Raw genomic sequence first — 21,428 nt, 5'->3', positions numbered from 1 at the left:
TTGAATGAGTTAATAACACAGAGTGTGGCCTTCTAACAGAAAAGACTTGAACATGGACATCACAAATGTACACACATACACCACTCTGAAGTAGTAGTAGCAGCACACACCTATAATTTCAGTAGCAAGGCACCCTTGGGGAAAACAGAAATGTAAAATTTTACCTTATTCTTTGAATGGTAAAAAGAAGCGCCGCCTGGTGGACAAATACAAAAATGTGTTTTCAGTGATTTTCAATAAGGAATTTTTAGGATAAAATAACGAGATGGTTTTAAGTAGCTTAGCCATTTAAAGCTTATTTAAGGAACTGAGACAATTCTGATAAAATAATATAAAAAATAACATCCTTTATCAAATATAAACTATATTCATTCAACCAACCAATGTAACATGAAAACAAAAAACAAACAAATAAAAAAGCAAAAACAGCATGGCACATATTTCACATTAGAAAAATCACACAGCACATTAACCCCCAAACTCAAAACTGTTTTAACCGACATTGTTGCCGTGGTGAATTTCATTACAACAAGACCCCTAAAAGTGCGACTGTTTACCACACTTTGTGAGGAGATGGTAGCCGAACATCTAGCTGTTTTGTTTCACAGCTTTGAGCGCAGAGAAGAAATTTGGATGTTTTGACAGGAGGAAGGCATGCATGAAGTTGCAAGCAACTTTAATGATGAAGACTTTCTGATGAAGATGGCCTATCTTAGCAATTTGGTTGGAAAGCTTAATGATTTAAATCTTCAGCTTCAAGGCAGAGACAAACATCTTCCTTGATTGAGGATAAATAATCAGAGTTTCAGCAGAGGGACCACGCCTCCAAACACGCCCCTTCTGGGTGTTATCTATATATGATCCCTAGTTCTAAAAGCTATTCCGTCTTGTTTTCGTGCTCCACCCTCCCTCTCCTTTTTTCAATTCTTTCACTTCTTTCAATTCTGCTGCTTAACACTGAGAAGACTAAGGAGCTCATCGTGGACTACAGGAGGAATGCTGACCCACATCCACCCATCCACATTAACCCTTTAAGACCTACCATAGAACCAAGTCCGCCAGAGCTTATATTATATTTTTACATGCTGTAGTGCCAATTTTGGGAGCATTTCAAGTTGATATACATCAATACAACCATTATAGCCCAAATTTTAATAATATGTATGCATTAAGTGCATAGTAATTACATAAATTGCAAAAAAGTGCAATAAACTACAAAAAAATTGAAAATCGTTTTTGTTTTTTTAACATATATTTCTAGCTAGAGAAATTTAAGAGGCTTATTCCTCAAAATTGTAAACAGCGCCGTAGCTCCGCAAACGCACATAACGCACACTGCGTAGGGCACCAAATGGCCGGTAGGGCACCAAAAAAATCAGGGTCGTAAAAAAAAAAAAAGTAAACCATATTAATACTATAAATATCATATGCATTAATATGGTTAAACAATACAAAAGCAACATAAAACAATTTTCCCGAGAAAAGGGGTGAATCTGCTTTGTGCCCTGTCTCCAGTCTCCTCCTGGTGCCCCCCCCCACTCCCAGTGGTCTGTTCTATAATGCCTCAATTCGGTATTGGTAAACACCTGTTTGAACATGGCCTCGAAACGGCAACAGGAGTCGGGAGCGGAGAAAAGAAAGAAGAAGAGGAAGCGTGATGAAACTCAGGCGTCGCTTGCCGGTAAGGCAATGTTTAAATAATAACAATAAAAAAAGTTCATTATTGTAGCCCTTGCTTGCACGCTCATGTCCGTCAACTCTGTGATAGCTCCTGTTAGCAGTGTTCATACTGTGTTCATACCATTCTATATGAATATAGAATGGACTACTAAAAGCAACTCATCATGGTCACTCAATTGACGGTTTTCAGATAACGTTAGCAATCGTGAGACTAGCATTTCCCTCCTCAGGTTGCTAGCTGGCTAACGTCATGCATGCTACTGATTAACCTTAACTTTGGGATAGGTCAGTGATGCAGTCAAGTATTATTATCAGATTAGACAAGATTACTTTGTATGTTGCTGCATTTCAGGATATCTATAAAGACGCATATCTTATTTATGCGGCATAAATAAGATATAGGTTTCATATTACAGTGTAATATGAAACCTATATCTTCCAGTAATATAGATTTCCTACTTGCGCATTTATATCAAATTATGTACAGCATGTTTATATTGCCATTTGCCATTATGAAAATCTATACATGTAAAATATAGTTAGTAATTTTTAAATGTACCAGTGACTTACTTAATTTATTAGTCTTATAATGCAATTTTTCGTAGGCCTACTGTAGATTCAAAATTGTATTTCTGTAAAATCCCTGAATATTTTCTCTTGTATGCAGGGTCAATGCTTAAATATGTTCAAGGAGGATCTCAAGGACAGGATGAACCATCCAGTAGTAGTGCCATCCCTGGACATCAACCACCAGCCATTGTAGACCCTGCAACAATCCCTAGCCAAGAAGAACAAGAACCATCAACCACCAGTTCAGGTACAGTTCCATACACAAGTACCACTGAGAGTCCTGTCACTGAGAGACTATCAGAAAGTGACACTGTGGAGACATGTGTGCCCCCTTCAACCGATCCTGCTCTTTGGCCAGCTCACATTGTAGATGCTGATCGTGTTGAAATTGTGCGGAGAGGTCCTTTTAATGTCAGCTCTGATTTTAATTTTCCAAAGGGGCCTGAGTATTTATTTGTAACAGTATTTTTAACCTCCTTTAACCTTATTTATTTGTTTAACTGTCATGTTTGTTGTTATTTAATTAAACAAATTCCACTGAGAAATTCAAAAGTATTAATGTTTTTTGTTTTTTTTTAAGTGGCGGGGGGGGGGGGGGGGGGGGGCACCATAAAGCATTTGTGCTTAGGGCACCCAAATGGCTAGCAACGGCCCTGATTGTAAATACAAAAAAGTTGCACAAACTAATTTCCCACCACAGGAAATTTATTTGAAGTGTCTTCATAGTTTTACTTTTGAAATACACCAATTTTTATATACTGCAGGAAAAACGAAAATAAATATTATAGTGCAAATTTGTAAAAAAGCAGCATATGCATCAAAATAAACTATTTCCAGCAGTGCAATTCGAGTTCTAAGCATCCCAAAAACGACACAGAAAGTCATAAAGTCAAAGATAACTTTTAAAAACACCAATATAGGCTGAGGCCCTGATAGTAAAAAAAAACTAAATTTCCGCGAAAATGACGTCACTTCCGGTTTCGGGCAGGTAATGGCGGACATGCGAAAGTTCGCGCTGACATCTATTCCAACCTAGGAAGTGTTATGAACAGCTGATCGGATCGGCAAAACGTGTTTCTGGAATATTATGTTTTTGTTGCTGCAAGCGCTTTTTATGCAGTTTTTGCAAAGCTATATGTGGAAGAAAACTGTGACCGAGGACAAGCTGATGTCATAAGATGTAAGTACAACTTCTCCAGTTTCATATGTAAAAAAAAATTATTGCTCTAGCTTACGTGGTTGCAGAGCTACCGGGATTTAAAAATAGTTACGCAAAACGGAGCGTGCCCGCTCCGACCGGTTTTAAAGGGTTAAGGGGATGGCTGTGGAGCGTGTGAGCAGCTTCAAGTTCCTGGGTGTCCACATTTCCGAGGATCTCACCTGGACAACTAACTGCTCCAAGCTGGTCAAGAAGGCTCACCAGCGCCTCTTCTTCTTGAGGACTCTGAGGAAGAACCACCTGTCCTCAGACCAGGGTTTTAATAGTTTTGCAATTTTCATTAGTTTTTATTTTTATTTCGTTTTGACTTCAGATTTTCAATTTTATATTAGTTTTAATTAGTTTTTACCAATTGTTTGCTAGTTTAGTTTAGTTTTTATTTTTTGGAAAATCCTTAGTTTCAGTTATAGTTTTAGTTGTGTTTGCAATAAAGTGTAACAAAATCCCAGTTTCATCATATCAGTCATTCTCTTCTGCTTATCCTTGGGTATGTTGCTATTCCAGCTACCATACCCTGCACCCTGCACAGGTCACCTGTCTGTCGCAGGGCTAACACGCAGAGACAGACAACTCACATTCCCACCTATGGGTTCTTTAAATAAATAAATAAAGGCAGATGAACAACCATTGATACCAGGCAACTATAAAATGTATATCTTGGCCCCAATGAGACTATTAACTCTTGCAGCACCGGGTGTTAAGGCAATTGACTCACACAGTTATGTAGATATCCCAGTCCTGTTGTCTCGGGATGCAATCACGCTGCCTTGCCTGGGGTTAGCTTCTGTTTCTGGGGATGAGGGTTGGGCGTGCTCCCTTACCTTCTCAAGGTAAGCTGGGTTAGCCTTCTTGTGTGAGCTTTTCAAGTGCACTTTAAGGTTTGTGGGATTTTTTTCCCGTTAGAAATGTCCCTCATAATTTGTCTCTTTCAACTACAAGACACTTGCTTTATCCAAAACACAGTCATATTCAAAGTAATCCCAAATTGGAAGCTGGCGCTTTCTCCAGACTTTTCCTGACATGATTCTGCGCGTGGACGGAGCAGCGACACAGACGACTCGACTAACGTACTGCCACCTGCTGGCATAATGAGACACAGCAAGAAAAAAACCTGGAAACTAAACTTCATTTTCACCCTTGACTATTGTATGACACGCACACATCAACGAAAACTAAACACATTTTTGCTATAAATTTAGTTAATTTTAGTTAGTTTTGTGAACACTCATTACAGTTTTAGTTAGTTTTCCTTTTTTTGTTTTCATTTTTATTTCCGTTAACGAAAATGTTTTTTCACTAATAGTTTTCGTTATTTCGTTAGTTTTAGTTAACGATAATAACCTTGCCTCAGACATCCTGGTGAACTTCTACCTAGTGATGTGTCCTGTGTGTCGAAGCTTCGAATCGCGCTTCGGGTAATCTCGGGGGCGTGTCTGTGAAGCGCGTATCGAGGCTTGCTTTGATTACGTATGCAGTGACGTTCGAGGCTTCGCGGGCAGTCCGTACCACGTGACTGATTCGGGAACTGGTTCGCGCCAGATTCGAAATAAAATGGGCAGCAAAACACAGCTGATTCCCCATCACATTGTGTTGCGGAATTGGATTACATACGTGCTACATAGTTACTTGAGCATTTCTTCTTCGATGGAGCCTGCAAGGAAGAGATTTGTTTTCTCTTCCAATAAAGTATGCACACAGTAATAAATATCACAAATGATAAGTACCATAATATAAATAAACAACACTACAGATCCTATAACCTGATTTATGTCTTTTAGTTTATTAAAAAGTGAAGCACCACACAGTTTGTGTCATTATCCAGATGTACATAAGCATGATTACACAGTTATAGGCGCGGGTTTTGATTATCGATTAAAATCGATTCTCGCTTGGAAAACGTGATATTGTTTAATTAAAATCCTGAATCGATTTTTAATATAACTTTATTTTGCCCGAAATGCCAGAATCTCAGGTTAAACCTCACAAAAAATTTCAACAACCACCAAACAGCTAAAACAGTAAGTGACAGCAGGTACACGGATTGTGCACAAAGATGCAAACACAAAGCGCGGAACCGCTGACGGATCAGAATCAATGAGATGTCGCCTTTCTCACCCGACGACACGGACACGGTCGGGGCTGAAAGGACATCTCGCTGATTCTGATGTTTCAGCGGTTCCGCGCTTCGTTTTTACGTCTTTTTGCGCTGATTCTGACGCTGCAGGTTTTATTTCTCTCCAAACAATATTGACTGAACCAGCAGCAAAAGAAGATCCAAACTACGCTTCACATAAACATCGGCATGAATTCCCTCTGACTTTTGCTGTTTTGCTTCCACCACGATAAAAATCACACTTCATGCACAGCTCTCTCTCTCTCTCTGTACTTGAAGAACAGTTTCCCGTCTAAAAATCTGTTTTCTGCATTATTCCCTTGCTTGTTACGCACAAGTCTACCGTTGTTTACAGCGCTGTCAGCCGCTGTTTTTTCCTTTTACTTACTACCGAAAAGAAAACCTAATTTCTGCTGTTCAATAGGCTACCAAACAAATTTAAACTTTTTAAAATTATGCAAAATTGCAAAACGCTTAGCCGTGTCTCTAAACCTCTGTAACTTTGCTTTGCTTCATTCAGCAGCATCAGGTAATGTTCATATGTTGATGAATGGTTTTCTTTCGTTTTTGATCTGCTGCAGAATGTTTTTATAAATCGTATTTCTGTTTTATCCTTAGCTGCTTTGACACAAAGGCATCTGCTGTGATGCTCACACCTTTGATAAAGTCTCGCAAGTGTCAGCTTTCTTTTTATAGATATAAAAATATAGAAATGTACTGATCCATGATCTGAATTATAATATTTCTGACTGAGGCACAATTTCCCCTGATCGAATCCTGGATCGAATCGATTCTAGAAATCAGTGACAATACGCAGGCCTAACAGTTACAGAATCATACCAAAACTCTGTCCTGATAGTTTCCACTTTCTCTTTTGTATCAGACATACTGAGACAATATTTGGGATAAATAACCACGAAAACAATCTATTTATTCAGTTTAGAGGTTTACACATCACATCATTATAATCACGGAGCCTATTTCACTTAAATCGTCCACTTGATGGCGCAGTAGAGCAAATGAATCATCACAATGCTTCGAACCATGAGTCGACCAGTTGGATGGAAAGCTTCAGCTCATCACGAGACTTCATCTCACCATCACTACTTCTACCGCTGCACCATCGAGAGCATCCTGACCAACTGTATAACAGTCTGGTACGGGAACTGCTCTGCCTCGGACCAGAAGGCGTTGCAGAGGGTTGTGAAAACTGCCCAGCGCATCGCCGGAGCACCACTTCCTGCCATAAAGGACATCTACAGGAAGCGGTGTCTGAAAAGGGCTGGGAAAATCATCAGAGACCCCAGTCACCCATCACATGGACTCTTCACCCTCCTGCCCTCTGGGAGGCGCTACAGGAGCCTCCGGACTAAGACCACCAGGTACCGGAACAGCTTCTTCCCCACAGCTGTCAGACTCCTGACATCTGACCCACGTTAAACTCATGGACTGAACATACACACACCCACAACCACTAGCACTTTACCACTACTGTATAGTTCTGTGTAAATAATCATTCTGTACATACGATAATTTTTAATCCTACAACTGTTTATAACTTGCATAGTTCACATTTCTGTATAACTGTATATCTCAGATTTCTGTGTAGTTTTTATTTCATATTTATATCCTGTTCATAGCCTGTACATACTTATAGTTATAGAATATTCATAACATACTTCACACTGTGTACATTATAACATACCATAATAGACACATTTCTGTAATATACTTACATATCTATATTATTGCTAATATATATTGTAATATATCTATATCACGGCTAAAGCACTTTCTGGATGGATGCAAACTGCATTTCGTTGCCCTGTACCTGTGCATGTGCAATGACAATAAAGTTGAATTCTATTCTATTCTATTCTTCACTTCTCATTAGTACATGGGGAGGCCTGGGAGCTGCTGCCAGTCCCCATTGAGGACTGCCACAAACCACAGCTCAATTCTTGATTAAGCCATTTGACCTTATCTACTAAAAACGCTGCCAAACCTAAGATGAGGACCTGGTCCCAGCTAGTGAACTGGCAGACAAAAATAGTGCATTCACTCAAAACCTTGAGATGTACAGCAGACAACTTGATGAAGAAAATGTTGATTCCTTTGAGAATCTGAGCGACTTTGCTGAAGCCAGTGAGCTTGGAGCTACCACAGTGATCCTGCGTCTCAAGGAGCACATCTCTTCCCTGAGAGCATTTTTTCAGAAATACTTCCCAAACAACAGTGCTCAGTTTGACTGGGTGAGAGATCAATTTAATGCATCTGGACCTGCTGATTTTACTTCAGCCAAAGAGTCATTTGTCACATCAAGCTACCTATCACTCACTGTATGGTGCTTTAAATCATATAGATGTGTCTCTGAGGTTGTTGATATCAATTTTCATGACAAGCACAGATTCCACATTGTTTATATGGAAAGCTCTATCATGCAATTATGTACATTGTACATAAATGCAGTTTACTGTTTCTCTACAAAAGTTATTTATGTGAGAAAAACCTGATTTATAGCTATTAAAGTAGTATGATACCCTAAATAATGATTTACTTTAAATACCAATTTATTAACTCTGCTGCTTCATATGAGATCTGTTCATAATAACCATTAAGTTTGTTTTTTACACATTTTTTTTTTATTTTACACTGAAACAAAATTACTGAAAACTTACAGGCAAATATCACAATCAAAAACAGTACTTTTTACTGCATCAAAAACATGACTTGTGTGAGAATTTGTTATCCTCACAAAATATTTAATATTTAACTTTTTCTGTGATAAAACAGATAGAATAGCAATAAGCTGTGAGCCGAGTAGAAGCAAAGCAATTGGATACAGAAGTTTAAAACATCTATGAGTGCCAAACACAACCTAATCTACAACACGCTAACAGATATATGTGTAGCTGAAGTTGAATAGAATAATATGGAGGAATCCTTACTTTAAGAAACATCTGAAGTAAAGTCTCACTGACTTAATTTCCTTGAATCAAAAGCTAAAAACACACACAGGTACAGTTTGTTCTGAATATTTTCTATGCAGTGTCAACCTGCTGAAAAATGTTCGTGCTGTTTATAGTCTGGTTGAGGCGAAATTATGCTTGTTTGTTCTTTTTCTGCTCTGAAGAGAAGTGTGTAATTGTTAGCCACAACACCTCACATTGTTAATCGCAGGTCTTTGTAAAACCCACAGAACCACATGGGAAGAACATGAAATGAGACCAAAATTAATTGATCCTGCAGAGAAACCACACCATTGCTGTGGTGATAAAGAAAATTATTGTTATTGCTTTTCATCTTAGTCTTTTAGGTTTTAGATTTACCAAGTTTTTTATGAAAAATCTTGTCACTGTTTGAATTGTTTTTCTTGTCTCCCAATAGCTGTGTGAATGTAACTTCACAAAAAGAACAAAATATATATATCAGTCAGTTATACAAGTAATTGTCATCAGGTCTGGGGTGCTGGGTGGACCAATTCTAGATCTGCAGCTGGATTCCAGTTGTTTGACATCTGGCTCTGATGGAAACTCTACAAACACAAACACACAGTAGGTATCAGTTAAAATGATATAAAGGTCATATATTGAAACTGTATTTTGTAAATACAACAGGTTTAAGCACAGCACTTAATGTTTTCTTTTTTCCTGCACCACAAGTAGTCACAAAAACCCAAAGCAAGAGAAGACAGACAACTGCATCCTAAGCTAAACTATTAGTGATCCCTTATGTGTTAGGACTATTGGAACAGCTGAGGTGCATTTTCTCTAAACACCAAGTGTGTGTGGCTTTCAAACCCCCAAAAATGGTCCACCCCAAGGGCCTGACACAAACAAAGTAATATAGTGTTAAGTGCCAGGAGCTCATTAGGCCAGGACTCTGCAGTCTATTTACACCTACAGGCCAGTGGACACTCTTTCAATGATGAGGATGTACACATCCTGGACAGGGAGGAACACTGGTTTGAGCGCAGAGTCAAGGAGGCCATTTACGTGAAGAGGGAAAGACCATCTCTGAATCGAGGAGGGGGCCTAAGGGTACATCTGTCACCATCTAACAATGCTGTGATTGCAGCCATTCCCCAACTCTCTGTGAATGGGACTCATGGCCATTGATCAGTGGTCTTTGATCAGTGGTTGTTATTCAGTGGTCATAGCAATCTGCATATTGAAGATCAAGAAACTGACCCCATAGCCCATTGTTAGTAAGTTATGGTAGTTTCAGTCATTCTGCAAATGTACTGTTTATAATCAATCAATCAATCAATCTTTATAAAGCACTTTTCATACAAAAAAAAACTGTAGCACAAAGTGCTTTACATGGTTAAAAGCAGCCCGCCCCACCCTCCCACTCACTCCCCACACTCTCATTAACATAAACGGTCATGGATACACCCCCCCCCCCCCACACACACACACACACACACACACACACACTTAAAGAGTAAAATTGGGCTGGGTACGCATTAGCCAAGTGAGGAAACACTATCACAGGGAGCCGTCTGCACAGGGAGCCGGTCACAGACCGCAGCCTCCAGGCTGGGCACACAGCAGGAGGGAGGCAAAGAAGCCCCCCAGCCAGGCTGAGAGGGTCCACAGAGCCCCAGCAGCCACGATCGATCACAGCCCCGGTGCAGAGAGCCCCCTCCGAGGAAACACTGGAGATATGACCTATAATATAAATATAAGTATAAACAGAGTAAGACAATAAAAATGAATAAGAATAAAATCAATAAATATTAGGTAAAACCTAAACTAATAGTATAAATAGAATAACAGGATAGAATAAATAAGCATAAAATAAATAAACGTTAGGTGAAAGCTAAATTAAAAAGGTGGGTCTTGAGCCTGTTTTTAAAAACATGTACGTTCTCTGCGGCCCTGAGCTCCTCCGGCAGGCTGTTCCACAGTCGAGGACCATACCACTGAAAAGCTGCCTCTCCCTGAGTATGTGTCCTGACTTTAGGGACAATCAAAAGGCCAGTACCAGAGGACCTCAGGGTCCGCGAGGGTTCATATGGTAAAAGCAGATCTGAAAGATAAGAAGGCCCAAGACCATTAAGACATTTAAAAACCAATAAAAGAACTTTAAAATCGATCCTGAAACACACGGGGAGCCAATGCAGCGATTGTAAAACCGGTGTAATGTGGGCCCGCCCTCTGGTCTTCTTCAGCACACGAGCTGCAGAGTTTTGTAAAAGTTGTAAGGGTGAAATATTCTTTTTGGGGAGACCAGAGAGCAGGGCATTACAGTAATCAATGCGACTGGTAATAAAAGCATGCATCAGCATCTCCGTGTTGGCCCGAGAGAGAATAGGGCGGACTCTGGCTATGTTTTTTAGATGATAAAATCCAATTTTGGTTACATGTTTAATATGTGAGATAAAACCAAGCTCAGAGTCAAAAATAACACCCAGGTTTTTCACTTGTAGTGAAGGACATAGTGAAAATGCCTGTAATTTAGACAAGAGTTTCTCTCTCTGAGCCTCAGAACCGATGATTAAAACTTCAGTTTTGTCCTGGTTAAGCTGTAAAAAGTTTTCTGCCATCCAAGATTTTATATCTAGAATACAGTTAAAAAGGGCATCCATTGGTCTGGTGTCATCAGGAGACACGGAGATGTACAGCTGAGTATCATCAGCGTAACTGTGGAAGTTCACTCCATGCCTCCTGATGACTCCGCCAAGAGGGAGCATATACAAATTAAAAAGTACAGGGCCTAAAACCAACCCTTGAGGCACACCACATGTCATTTTATGGATCTTAGAGGAGCATGTATCCATGCTCACCATAAAAGTTCTGTCTGAGAGATAGGAAGTGAACCAGTTGTGTACAGCACCAGAGAGGCCCACCATGTGTTTCAGTCTGTTTAAAAGTATAGCGTGGTCTACTGTATCAAAGGCTGCGCTTAGATCCAGTAGCACCAGGACTGAGAGCTTTTGGGAGTCCCAGTTACACCTAATATCATTTAAAACCTTTAGGAGAGCAGTCTCTGTGCTGTGGTTCACCCTAAATCCAGACTGAAATATCTCTATTATCTGTTTATCATTCAGAAAATCATTAATCTGAGTAAAAACAAGTTTTTCTAAAATTTTACTTAAAACTGGTAAGTTGGATACAGGTCTGTAGTTATTAAAATCATTACAATCCAAATTGCTCTTCTTCAGAAGGGGCCTCACCACCGCCGTTTTAAAGGCAGCAGGGAAGACACCCAACTGAAGAGAGCAATTCATCATGTATAAAAGATCAGTGTTCTTTGATCAGTGGTTGTTATTCAGTGGTCATGGCAATTTGCATATTGAAGATCAAGAAACTGACCTCATAGCCCATTGTTAGTAAGTTGTGGTAGTTTCAGTCTTTATGCAAATATACTGTTTATAAGGTTTGGGGAAACCTGCAGTCAGCTGAGACTGAAGAAGTCACTTGGATGAGTGACAAAACGTTTCTCCCACTAAAAACGCTACGTCCAGATGAACAGAATCAACTTTTGTGAGTACCAATTAGAAGGTTGGTGGTTCAGTCCCTAGGTGCACACGAAATATTCTTGGCCAAGATACTAACCCCAAGTTGTCCTCCGATGCATCTGTTAGAGTGTTAATGAGTGTGTTTGCCAGATAGAAGCACTCAACGCATAGAAAAGCACTATAAAGAAACCAATGCATTTACTATAACCGTATCCTTTTGATACACACTGAAATATAAACCTGCTGGACTGTTTTGATTCTGAACCATGAGAGACAAATGAGAGAAGCCGTACCTGTTGGCTTTGATTTGTTTCTCTTGTCTTTCACGATTTGTGAATAAGTGGTGTTTTTTTTCCTCACTGTTGAGTAGAGTGCAGCCCGATTTATCCCTGCAGAACAAAACACACACAGAGGACATCAATGCAAGTTATACAACCTGAAAGCTACCTCTGCGGCTGATTTGAATAAGATACAAAAATCCTTCATGTCCTTAATCTACAATATTCAAACTGGCTATGATGGACAAATGAATCACTTCCAGCAGCAAACAACAGGTTATCACTGGAGAAAAAAATGTCTGTGATTAATAACTTCAGTTATTATGCTCTTCTGTTCTGTTGTGTATTTCATTTGTCTCCTAATAATGCAAATAAAAAACAAAATAAACTTTAAGATCAATATTAACACTGCCTATCAACAGCATGAGCATATTGTAGATGACAGTGAAAAGAAAAAGAGGTGAAAGGAAGGCGTGTGGCATACTTTAACTCACATATACAAAATAAAGTAAAAAAAAATTGCAGAGTACAGAGAAATATCCACACAGCTTACTGGGAAAAAAGAAGCAGTTTTACTCTGTCACATCCGTCATAAGATGCTTCAATATGTTTATGTGTTCTTTCACTACCAGTCTATTTATATCTGTATTTAAAAAGCTGGAGAGGCTGAGAACGATTGACTTATTTCTGGGGGATCATGTCTATTAAAAAAAGCACTGGAGTGTTTTCGTCAGAATGGAACAATGGAACAAACACAAAATAATGTTCCCTGTTATGGTTCATCGTCAAACACAGAACAACTACACTAACTACCTGTTTAAAAAAATACTTAGCGCTTTATGGTCACATGGGGTCTGGAGACTATTCCGACGCGATAAAAAACAGGCTGTAGCCAGACAAACTATCCACACTCAATCACAATCACTCGAGAATCACCAATCAACTTCACTCATATTTCTTAGTCAGTGGGACTAAGCTGGAGCGCCCAGAGAGAACGCACACAGACACAAGGAGAATGATGTAAACAGAAAGGTCAAAGGTCAATTGGAGGTCAAAAGGTAGCTGAAGGATGAGCTATTTGTTTATTTGAGTGATTTATTTATTATATATTCTTTTCTTTGTTCATTAATAGCAACAAAGAAAATGACCACTACCTCTGCTCTGTACGATGTCATATGAGACGTCACTGATGGGGTTGTCTTCTATAGCTTCTTCTTTATTGGCTGAAGCAAACAAAAATAAACAGCAGTATGATGCTGTGCAAGTTTTGATGATACTTTTAAAGTCATAAATATATTTGTACATAATTCTCAAAAAACAAAACCTGAAACAAATCCAGACGTCCGAGTGTCGCCTTCAGGTTTTCTAACACCACAAAGTTTCACCAACAGAACCAGTAAAATAAGTAGAGCTGCAACACAGACTGTTAAAATGAATGACAACACAGAGACAACAGGCGGGGAGGGTGATGGATGACAAGAGGTGCAACCAGGAGGAGGTGTGGATGTAGGTGGAGGTGTAGATGTAGGTGGAGGTGTGGTGGTCGGTTTCTCTAAAATAAAGCAAACACAGTCATTAAGTTGTCGTCACATTGTGAATGTTGAAACCTGCAGAAACACAGACAGGTGAGTGTGTCACCTGTGACAGTGATCCAGCTGGATGGAGACTCTCCATGACCGCTGATGTCACACTTGTAGAGGCCTTCATCAGACCTGGAAACATGCTGGATGGTCATGTGACCTGTAGGCTGCTTCCTGATGAGGGAGCCATCTTTATAGAAAGCAGCTGGGAGGTTGGAGGGAGTGGTCTTTGTTTTACAGAGCAGAGTGACGTCATCTCCCTCCATCACAGGGAGGACAGGACTCTGCAGGATCACTGATCCACCTCAACACAGAGACAAACTACAGCATTTCATCCATTTACACACAGCTTCATCAACACTAACTCCACACACTCAGCTTACCAGTGACTGTCAGGTTAACCATGTTACTGATGGGACCCTCTCTGGACTCACACCAGTAAACTCCACTGTCCCATGTATAGAGATGGGTGATGTTACAGGAAGAACTATAATTTTTTCCCCAGTCGACCCCACACTGAGTCCTGTTTTCTGTGTTTGTGTTTCTCCTCAGAGTCCATCCAGCAGAGCTGTCGTCCTCCTCACAGCTCAGAGACACAGAGTCATCTTTAAAGAACTGAGAGCTGCTGGGACTCACAGTCAGACGAGCTGTGAGGGTTAAAATAAAAATTATGTTGATCTTTTTAAAAATATTGCCAGAAAATTATTTCTACTTTTAGTAGTTTTACATTAGTGACCACCACTGAAAGAAGGAGTAACAGACTTGATCATTTAACATAATTGGAATAAATAAATAAAAAAGGTTACTGACCTTGAGTTGCTGCACAGCTCAGCACTAAGATCAGAACTGAAGAGAAATAAAACAGTTCACTGAATTACTGAGAGGAAAACAATTTAGTTTTCTAAAGGTAACCAAGGAACAAACTCTGGTGGCTCCTTTTATTATGTGGCAACTAGATATTAAAAGGAGACACTAGATGGAAGAAAAAGAAGATAGAGATGGATAAGATGCACTGTACAGGGAGTGCAGAATTATTAGGCAAGTTGTATTTTTGAGGAATAATTTTATTATTGAACAACAACCATGTTCTCAATGAACCCAAAAAACTCATTAATATCAAAGCTGAATGTTTTTGGAAGTAGTTTTTAGTTTGTTTTTACTTTTAGCTATTTTAGGGGGATATCTGTGTGTGCAGGTGACTATTACTGTGCATAATTATTAGGTAACTTAACAAAAAACAAATATATACCCATTTCAATTATTTATTTTTACCAGTGAAACCAATATAACATCTCCACATTCACAAATATACATTTAGAATAGAATAGAATAGAATTCAACTTTATTGTCATTGCACATGTCACAGGTACAGGGCAACGAAATGCAGTTTGCATCCATCCAGAAGTGCTTTAGCCGCGATATAGATATATTACAATATATATTAGCAATAATATAGATATGTAAGTATACTACAGAAATGGGTCTATTATGGTATGTTATAATGTACACGGTGTGAAGTATGTTATGAATATTCTATAACTATAAGTATGTACAGGCTGTAGTGAGTACAAGCTATGTACAGGCTATGAACAGGATATAAATATGAAATAAAAACTATACAGAAATCTGAGATATACAGTTATACAGAAATGTGAACTATGCAAGTTATAAACAGTTGTAGGATTGAAAAATTATCATATGTACAGAATGATATTCACACAGAACTATACAGTAGTGCAGTTAGGATAATTGTGATAGTGATAAAGTGCTAGTGGTTGTGGGTGTGTGTATGTTCAGTCCATGAGTTTAACGTGGGTCAGATGTCAGGAGGCAGAGTTCAGGAGTCTGACAGCTGTGGGGAAGAAGCTGTTCCGGTACCTGGTGGTCTTAGTCCGGAGGCTCCTGTAGCGCCTCCCAGAGGGCAGGAGGGTGAAGAGTCCATGTGATGGGTGACTGGGGTCTCTGATGATTTTCCCAGCCCTTTTCAGACACCGCTTCCTGTAGATGTCCTTTATGGCGGGAAGTGGTGCTCCGGCGATGCGCTGGGCAGTTTTCACGACCCTCTGCAACGCCTTCCGGTCCGAGGCGGAGCAGTTCCCGTATCAGACTGTTATACAGTTGGTCAGGATGCTCTCGATGGTGCAGCGATAGAAGTTCACCAGGATGTCTGAGGACAGGTGGTTCTTCCTCAGAGTCCTCAAGAAGAAGAGGCGCTGGTGAGCCTTCTTGACCAGCTTGGAGCAGTTGGTTTTCTGACATTTCTGACATTCAAAAACAAAACAAAAACAAATCAGCGACCAATATAGCCACCTTTCTTTGCAAGGACACTCAAAAGCCTGCCATCCATGGATTCTGTCAGTGTTTTGATCTGTTCACCATCAACATTGCGTGCAGCAGCAACCACAGCCTCCCAGACACTGTTCAGAGAGGTGTACTGTTTTCCCTCCTTGTAAATCTCACATTTGATGATGGACCACAGGTTCTCAATGGGGTTCAGATCAGGTGAACAAGGAGGCCATGTCATTAGTTTTTCTTCTTTTATACCCTTTCTTGCCAGCCACGCTGTGGAGTACTTGGACGCGTGTGATGGAGCATTGTCCTGCATGAAAATCATGTTTTTCTTGAAGGATGCAGACTTCTTCCTGTACCACTGCTTGAAGAAGGTGTCTTCCAGAAACTGGCAGTAGGACTGGGAGTTGAGCTTGACTCCATCCTCAACCCGAAAAGGCCCCACAAGCTCATCTTTGATGATACCAGCCCAAACCAGTACTCCACCTCCACCTTGCTGGCGTCTGAGTCGGACTGGAGCTCTCTGCCCTTTACCAATCCAGCCACGGGCCCATCCATCTGGCCCATCAAGACTCACTCTCATTTCATCAGTCCATAAAACCTTAGAAAAATCAGTCTTGAGATATTTCTTGGCCCAGTCTTGACGTTTCAGCTTGTGTGTCTTGTTCAGTGGTGGTCGTCTTTCAGCCTTTCTTACCTTGGCCGTGTCTCTGAGTATTGCACACCTTGTGCTTTTGGGCACTCCAGTGATGTTGCAGCTCTGAAATATGGCCAAACTGGTTGCAAGTGGCATCTTGGCAGCTGCACGCTTGACTTTTCTCAGTTCATGGGCAGTTATTTTGCGCCTTGGTTTTTCCACACGCTTCTTGCGACCCTGTTGACTATTTTGAATGAAACGCTTGATTGTTCGATGATCAAAGCTTCAGAAGCTTTGCAATTTTAAGACTGCTGCATCCCTATGCAAGATATCTCACTATTTTTGACTTTTCTGAGCCTGTCAAGTCCTTCTTTTGACCCATTTTGCCAAAGGAAAGGAAGTTGCCTAATAATTATGCACACCTGATATAGGGTGTTGATGTCATTAGACCACACCCCTTCTCATTACAGAGATGCACATCACCTAATATGCTTAATTGGTAGTAGGCTTTCGAGCCTATACAGCTTGGAGTAAGACAACATGCATGAAGAGGATGATGTGGACAAAATACTCATTTGCCTAATAATTCTGCACTCCCTGTAGAATCCAGCCAACAACATCACCAGACAAGCGAGGAGAAACAGGACTACACAGTAAAGAGACGTCCAAAAGTACAGTGAGAAGTTTGGATACACCTGCAATGAGATCAAGATGCAGAGATCCATGCCATTCATATATAGGTTTTCTTTTTGTTTGTTTTTTTTAATGTGCAGGGTAAAGAGGGCGTACCATAACAAACACAGACAAGGAAAAGACGTTGAAGAAGGGTATGTTGCATTTAGGGTGATAAAGTATTGAACCTGGGATAGCATTTTATAGGGCAGACACCTCCAAGAATTACAAGGTCATTGTTAAATGTTGTCATTTTTATGCTTGCCAACTCCGATGAAAGGACTTACACTGTCCCCCTCCCCAGATTCTTGAGGTTCTGGTTGGGGGGGGGGGGGGGGGGGGGGGGGGGGGCTGTAATGTTTTATTGCAGATACATCCTATCTGGAAGATCTGCTTCTTTTGATGTAAGCTTCCTGCCCAGCAGGAGGACACACACACACACACACACACACACACACACACACACACACACACACACACACACACACGTCTTTGTAACCAAGGGGGGTTAAGAGGGGAGGTACGTGTTGTAAACTATTGTGTGAACTGTAACAGTTTGTCAATAAATAGCTGCGAGGGAAGCTGCTCTTTGAAGGACTTTGGGCTGGAGACAGGTTAGGAGCGTGAGCTCCAAGAGCTGGTTCTTGACCAAAGGCCTCCCTTGCGCAAGTAAAAAACGATCGATAGCTGTTGCCTTGTTTTTCTTTCACGGGAATAAGTCCGAGATACAGCGGGGTCTGACTTTAGACCCAACAGTTATGTCTTGATTTTTTTTTTTCTTTTTTACGCTGCTACTGTGCAAGAAAACTCTGCAGTCCTAAAAATAAAACCTGAGCAGTTAAAGTGTTTTCATCAGAATAGGAAACTAGATCACCGCACAGCTGCTAGTTTCCTGTTAATCACAGATTGACAAAAATAGATGCTCCACACAGAGCAACGCTCCATCTTAGTGTTTAATGCAAGCGCAGAACAACTGCACTCATCTATCCATTTAAATGAATACTTATCAACATAAGTGGGTTCTGGAGACTGTTCCAGGTTTAGGGTGAAAAATGTGGTACAATTCGGGCAACACAAACACAACAGCAACCATTCACACTACAAAAAATGCAGGAGTAAGTCAGGGTTCAGGATTGTACCCAAAAATACTCTGATGTCCAGACCAGAGGAATCAACCTTTCTGTTAGTACTACCTGCTCTACTTCCTGAGCTAAACCTTTTAGTTTTATTCACTAAAGCTGAAAGTGAGGTTTATGCTTTACTTGGATTGAGAAATATTTAATAATCTTGAATTAGAATACTGATTGTTAATTTAAGCTGGCAGCTGTTTAACAGACACTGAGCCACAGCTTGCCTCATTGGTGAGACTGGTCTAACCCATTTACTGCAACCTCAGAGGAAAGGACACCACACTGCTGCTGCATTACCAAACAAGTTGTCTGCAGGCACTGGTGACATCATACTGCTCAATTCACTCACTGAGACCACAGCCTCACTTCAGGTTTGACAGCATTTCTAGCAGGTAACGGCAGACGAATTGAATGTGAATTGAGGCTGCAGTTTGGGGAAAGTCTCAGAGGGGACTGGGGGCCGGGGTGGGTATATCCACATATACTATCATATGTGGATAAAGAAACAGTGGTCTCCATAAATGATCTCCAATTCTAAATGGATACTTTATATAACATTTCTTGCTAGTACTAGTTTCAACCATCTTTTGCCTTCTTCATGGCATAAATTTATTCACCTCAGAGAATTTGGTCTATATTGGCAAGATATCATCACACAGTTGCTGAAGATTTGTCAGCTACTTATCCACAATTCAAAGATCTCTTTTCACCAAATCCAAAAGGTTTTCTAATGCAGGTGAATTGTTGCCTTAGTTTCCTGCTTCTAGCTGACAGGAGTAGCAGCTGGTCTCTTCATGTGGTGCTGTGGCACATCAGCTTTAACTTTTCACATGTTGGGCTGTCAGAAATGTTCTTCTGCACAACTTGGATGTAATAGGTGGTCAATCATACTGAGTTACAGCAATATGATTGGCCACTTGTTGTCGATTCAGCTTTGTTTATATAGCACCAATTTACAACGACATTCGCCTCAAGGTTTACCTCATATGGTTGTGTAGCAAGATAGTATACATCAACACTGGCAACACCTCATTCTTCATTCATTTAGCCTACTTTTTATTTTATTGCTTTTTTATTACTGTATATCTTAAAAATCTAAAGAGGTTGATTCTGTTCATCTGGACGTAGCGTTTTCAGTGCGAGAAGCTTTTTCGTCACTCATCCAAGTGACTTCTTCAGTCTCAGCTGACTGCAGGTTTCCCCAATCTTATAAGGTATGACTGAAACTAGCACCACTGACGAACAATGGGCTGTCAAGTCAGTTCAGTGATCATTAATATGCAAATTGTCACGACCACTGATCAATCACAATATTGATCAAGTTCGTCCTCAAGATGTTCTTAAGATGAATTCAGTCTGACGTAAATATTTTGTGCCTTCTCCATAATAACTCATCAACAGCAGATGGTTAAAGTACAGAAATGCAAACAGAGAGAATCTACTCACAGAGATAAAGCAGAAATGTTTCCTCCATTGTTGCTCTTAGTAATCTGCAGTTTCTCATCAGCAGTGACAACATATAGTGACCTGGTCCTTCCTCTTCATATATGTCTGTTTCCATATATAAAAGCATGTGTCATAGTCCCTGTTGGGTTATTTTAGGGCTCACCATTCTGGTCAGATTGTTGACACCTGTGGTCGTAATCAGGATGTTAAATCAACTGTTTGCTCGCTCTTCACCGTGCTTAGTTTTCTCTCTCTTTCTCCTTCCTTCTACCAAGCAAGAGCTCGAAATCACGTTCAGATTTCTCTGGCATTAAATTATTGTTTTTCAGAGAAAGAGAAAAAACTAAACTAACTTATGTTTGGGAGCTTGGGGGTCCCTGCTGCTATATCATTCAATAGATCCCCCAAATACACAGACACACCAGAAATTGGTTTGGTTCCACCCATAAAAAGCTCATTTCCTTTGAGACAGTACATGTTTATGCTAGTGCGTGTTGTGAGATTATTCTGTTATCATATGTTACCTTATATATGTAATCAAAGTAGTTGAATTATGATACTGCTGTAGGTCATATTATACCCCTTAATATAGAGTGTGTGATCAGTATGTAGTTTTAGTTTGCATTATACTTCTGACTTAAAAGAGTGTGAAAATCATTAGATCTATTGGATTGACCTGTATTATTCGACACTGTTGAATGTGTTACACTGTTTCTTGACATTTCATACTGCTGAATCATGAAGAGAATGTTGTGTGCAGAAGACCTTGTACTGATAATGGGAGAAACAGACTACATTCCATACCCCCACCTTTACAGAGAGCAGAAAGACAGGGAGCCGAGGTCATAACTTAGGCGCCGTGTGAGAGAAAGAATGTGAATGTTTAGGCTTTTATGACTAGGTGGGGGCCACTAGAGGCTATAAAAGGCTGACTAACCCGTCACCATTTTGAGACTTGCGGTGACCCTCTGCAGGCAGGTCTCCCCATCATGATGGTTCTTATGCTCTTAAGTGTTGAATTATATGGAAATAAAATATTGTTGATTGAGCATTTATACACCGAGTATTGTCCTTCCTTCAGCCCAAAGATTAAAAGAACTGGGAGATTTTAACAGTGTCCTAACCTCACAACAAATGTACAAACCTTAGGAAATCACAGAAAAGTGTTTCTTGTAGTTGAAAAAGGCTGCAAATTGTCATATGTGCCACCAGCTACAGGTTGAGACATCAGCCATCTTGTGTTCTTCTAATACATAATTATCCCCCCTTTTCTTTTCTTTTTCGACTTCGGTTACGTGTTTGGAAGAAACAACAACAGGCAATCATCACAGCCTGAACACCATCACAC

General features: G+C 40.2%; 2 long non-coding RNA genes across 2 annotated transcripts; one reads left to right on the top strand and one right to left on the bottom strand.

The window, feature by feature from the left end:
• Positions 1 to 1,299: 1,299 nt before the first annotated feature.
• Positions 1,300 to 2,500, top strand: LOC109200015 (uncharacterized). Its single transcript, XR_002060245.2, has 2 exons — positions 1,300 to 1,681; positions 2,348 to 2,500. It is a non-coding gene; the product is annotated as an uncharacterized LOC109200015 (long non-coding RNA).
• A 5,740-nt stretch (positions 2,501 to 8,240) lies between these two features.
• LOC112845043 (uncharacterized) lies at positions 8,241 to 14,009 on the bottom strand. The gene is made up of 5 exons (XR_003217830.1): positions 13,965 to 14,009; positions 13,651 to 13,878; positions 13,481 to 13,549; positions 12,342 to 12,437; positions 8,241 to 9,117 (listed from the first exon to the last, which is right to left on the bottom strand). It is a non-coding gene; the product is annotated as an uncharacterized LOC112845043 (long non-coding RNA).
• Positions 14,010 to 21,428: the final 7,419 nt, after the last annotated feature.

Source organism: Oreochromis niloticus, unplaced genomic scaffold (genome assembly GCF_001858045.2).
Source record: "Oreochromis niloticus isolate F11D_XX unplaced genomic scaffold, O_niloticus_UMD_NMBU tig00002581_pilon, whole genome shotgun sequence".
Classification (NCBI taxonomy): Eukaryota; Metazoa; Chordata; class Actinopteri; order Cichliformes; family Cichlidae; genus Oreochromis; species Oreochromis niloticus.
Note: the sequence above shows the minus strand (reverse complement) of the source record. Positions and strands in the feature narration are given on the sequence as shown.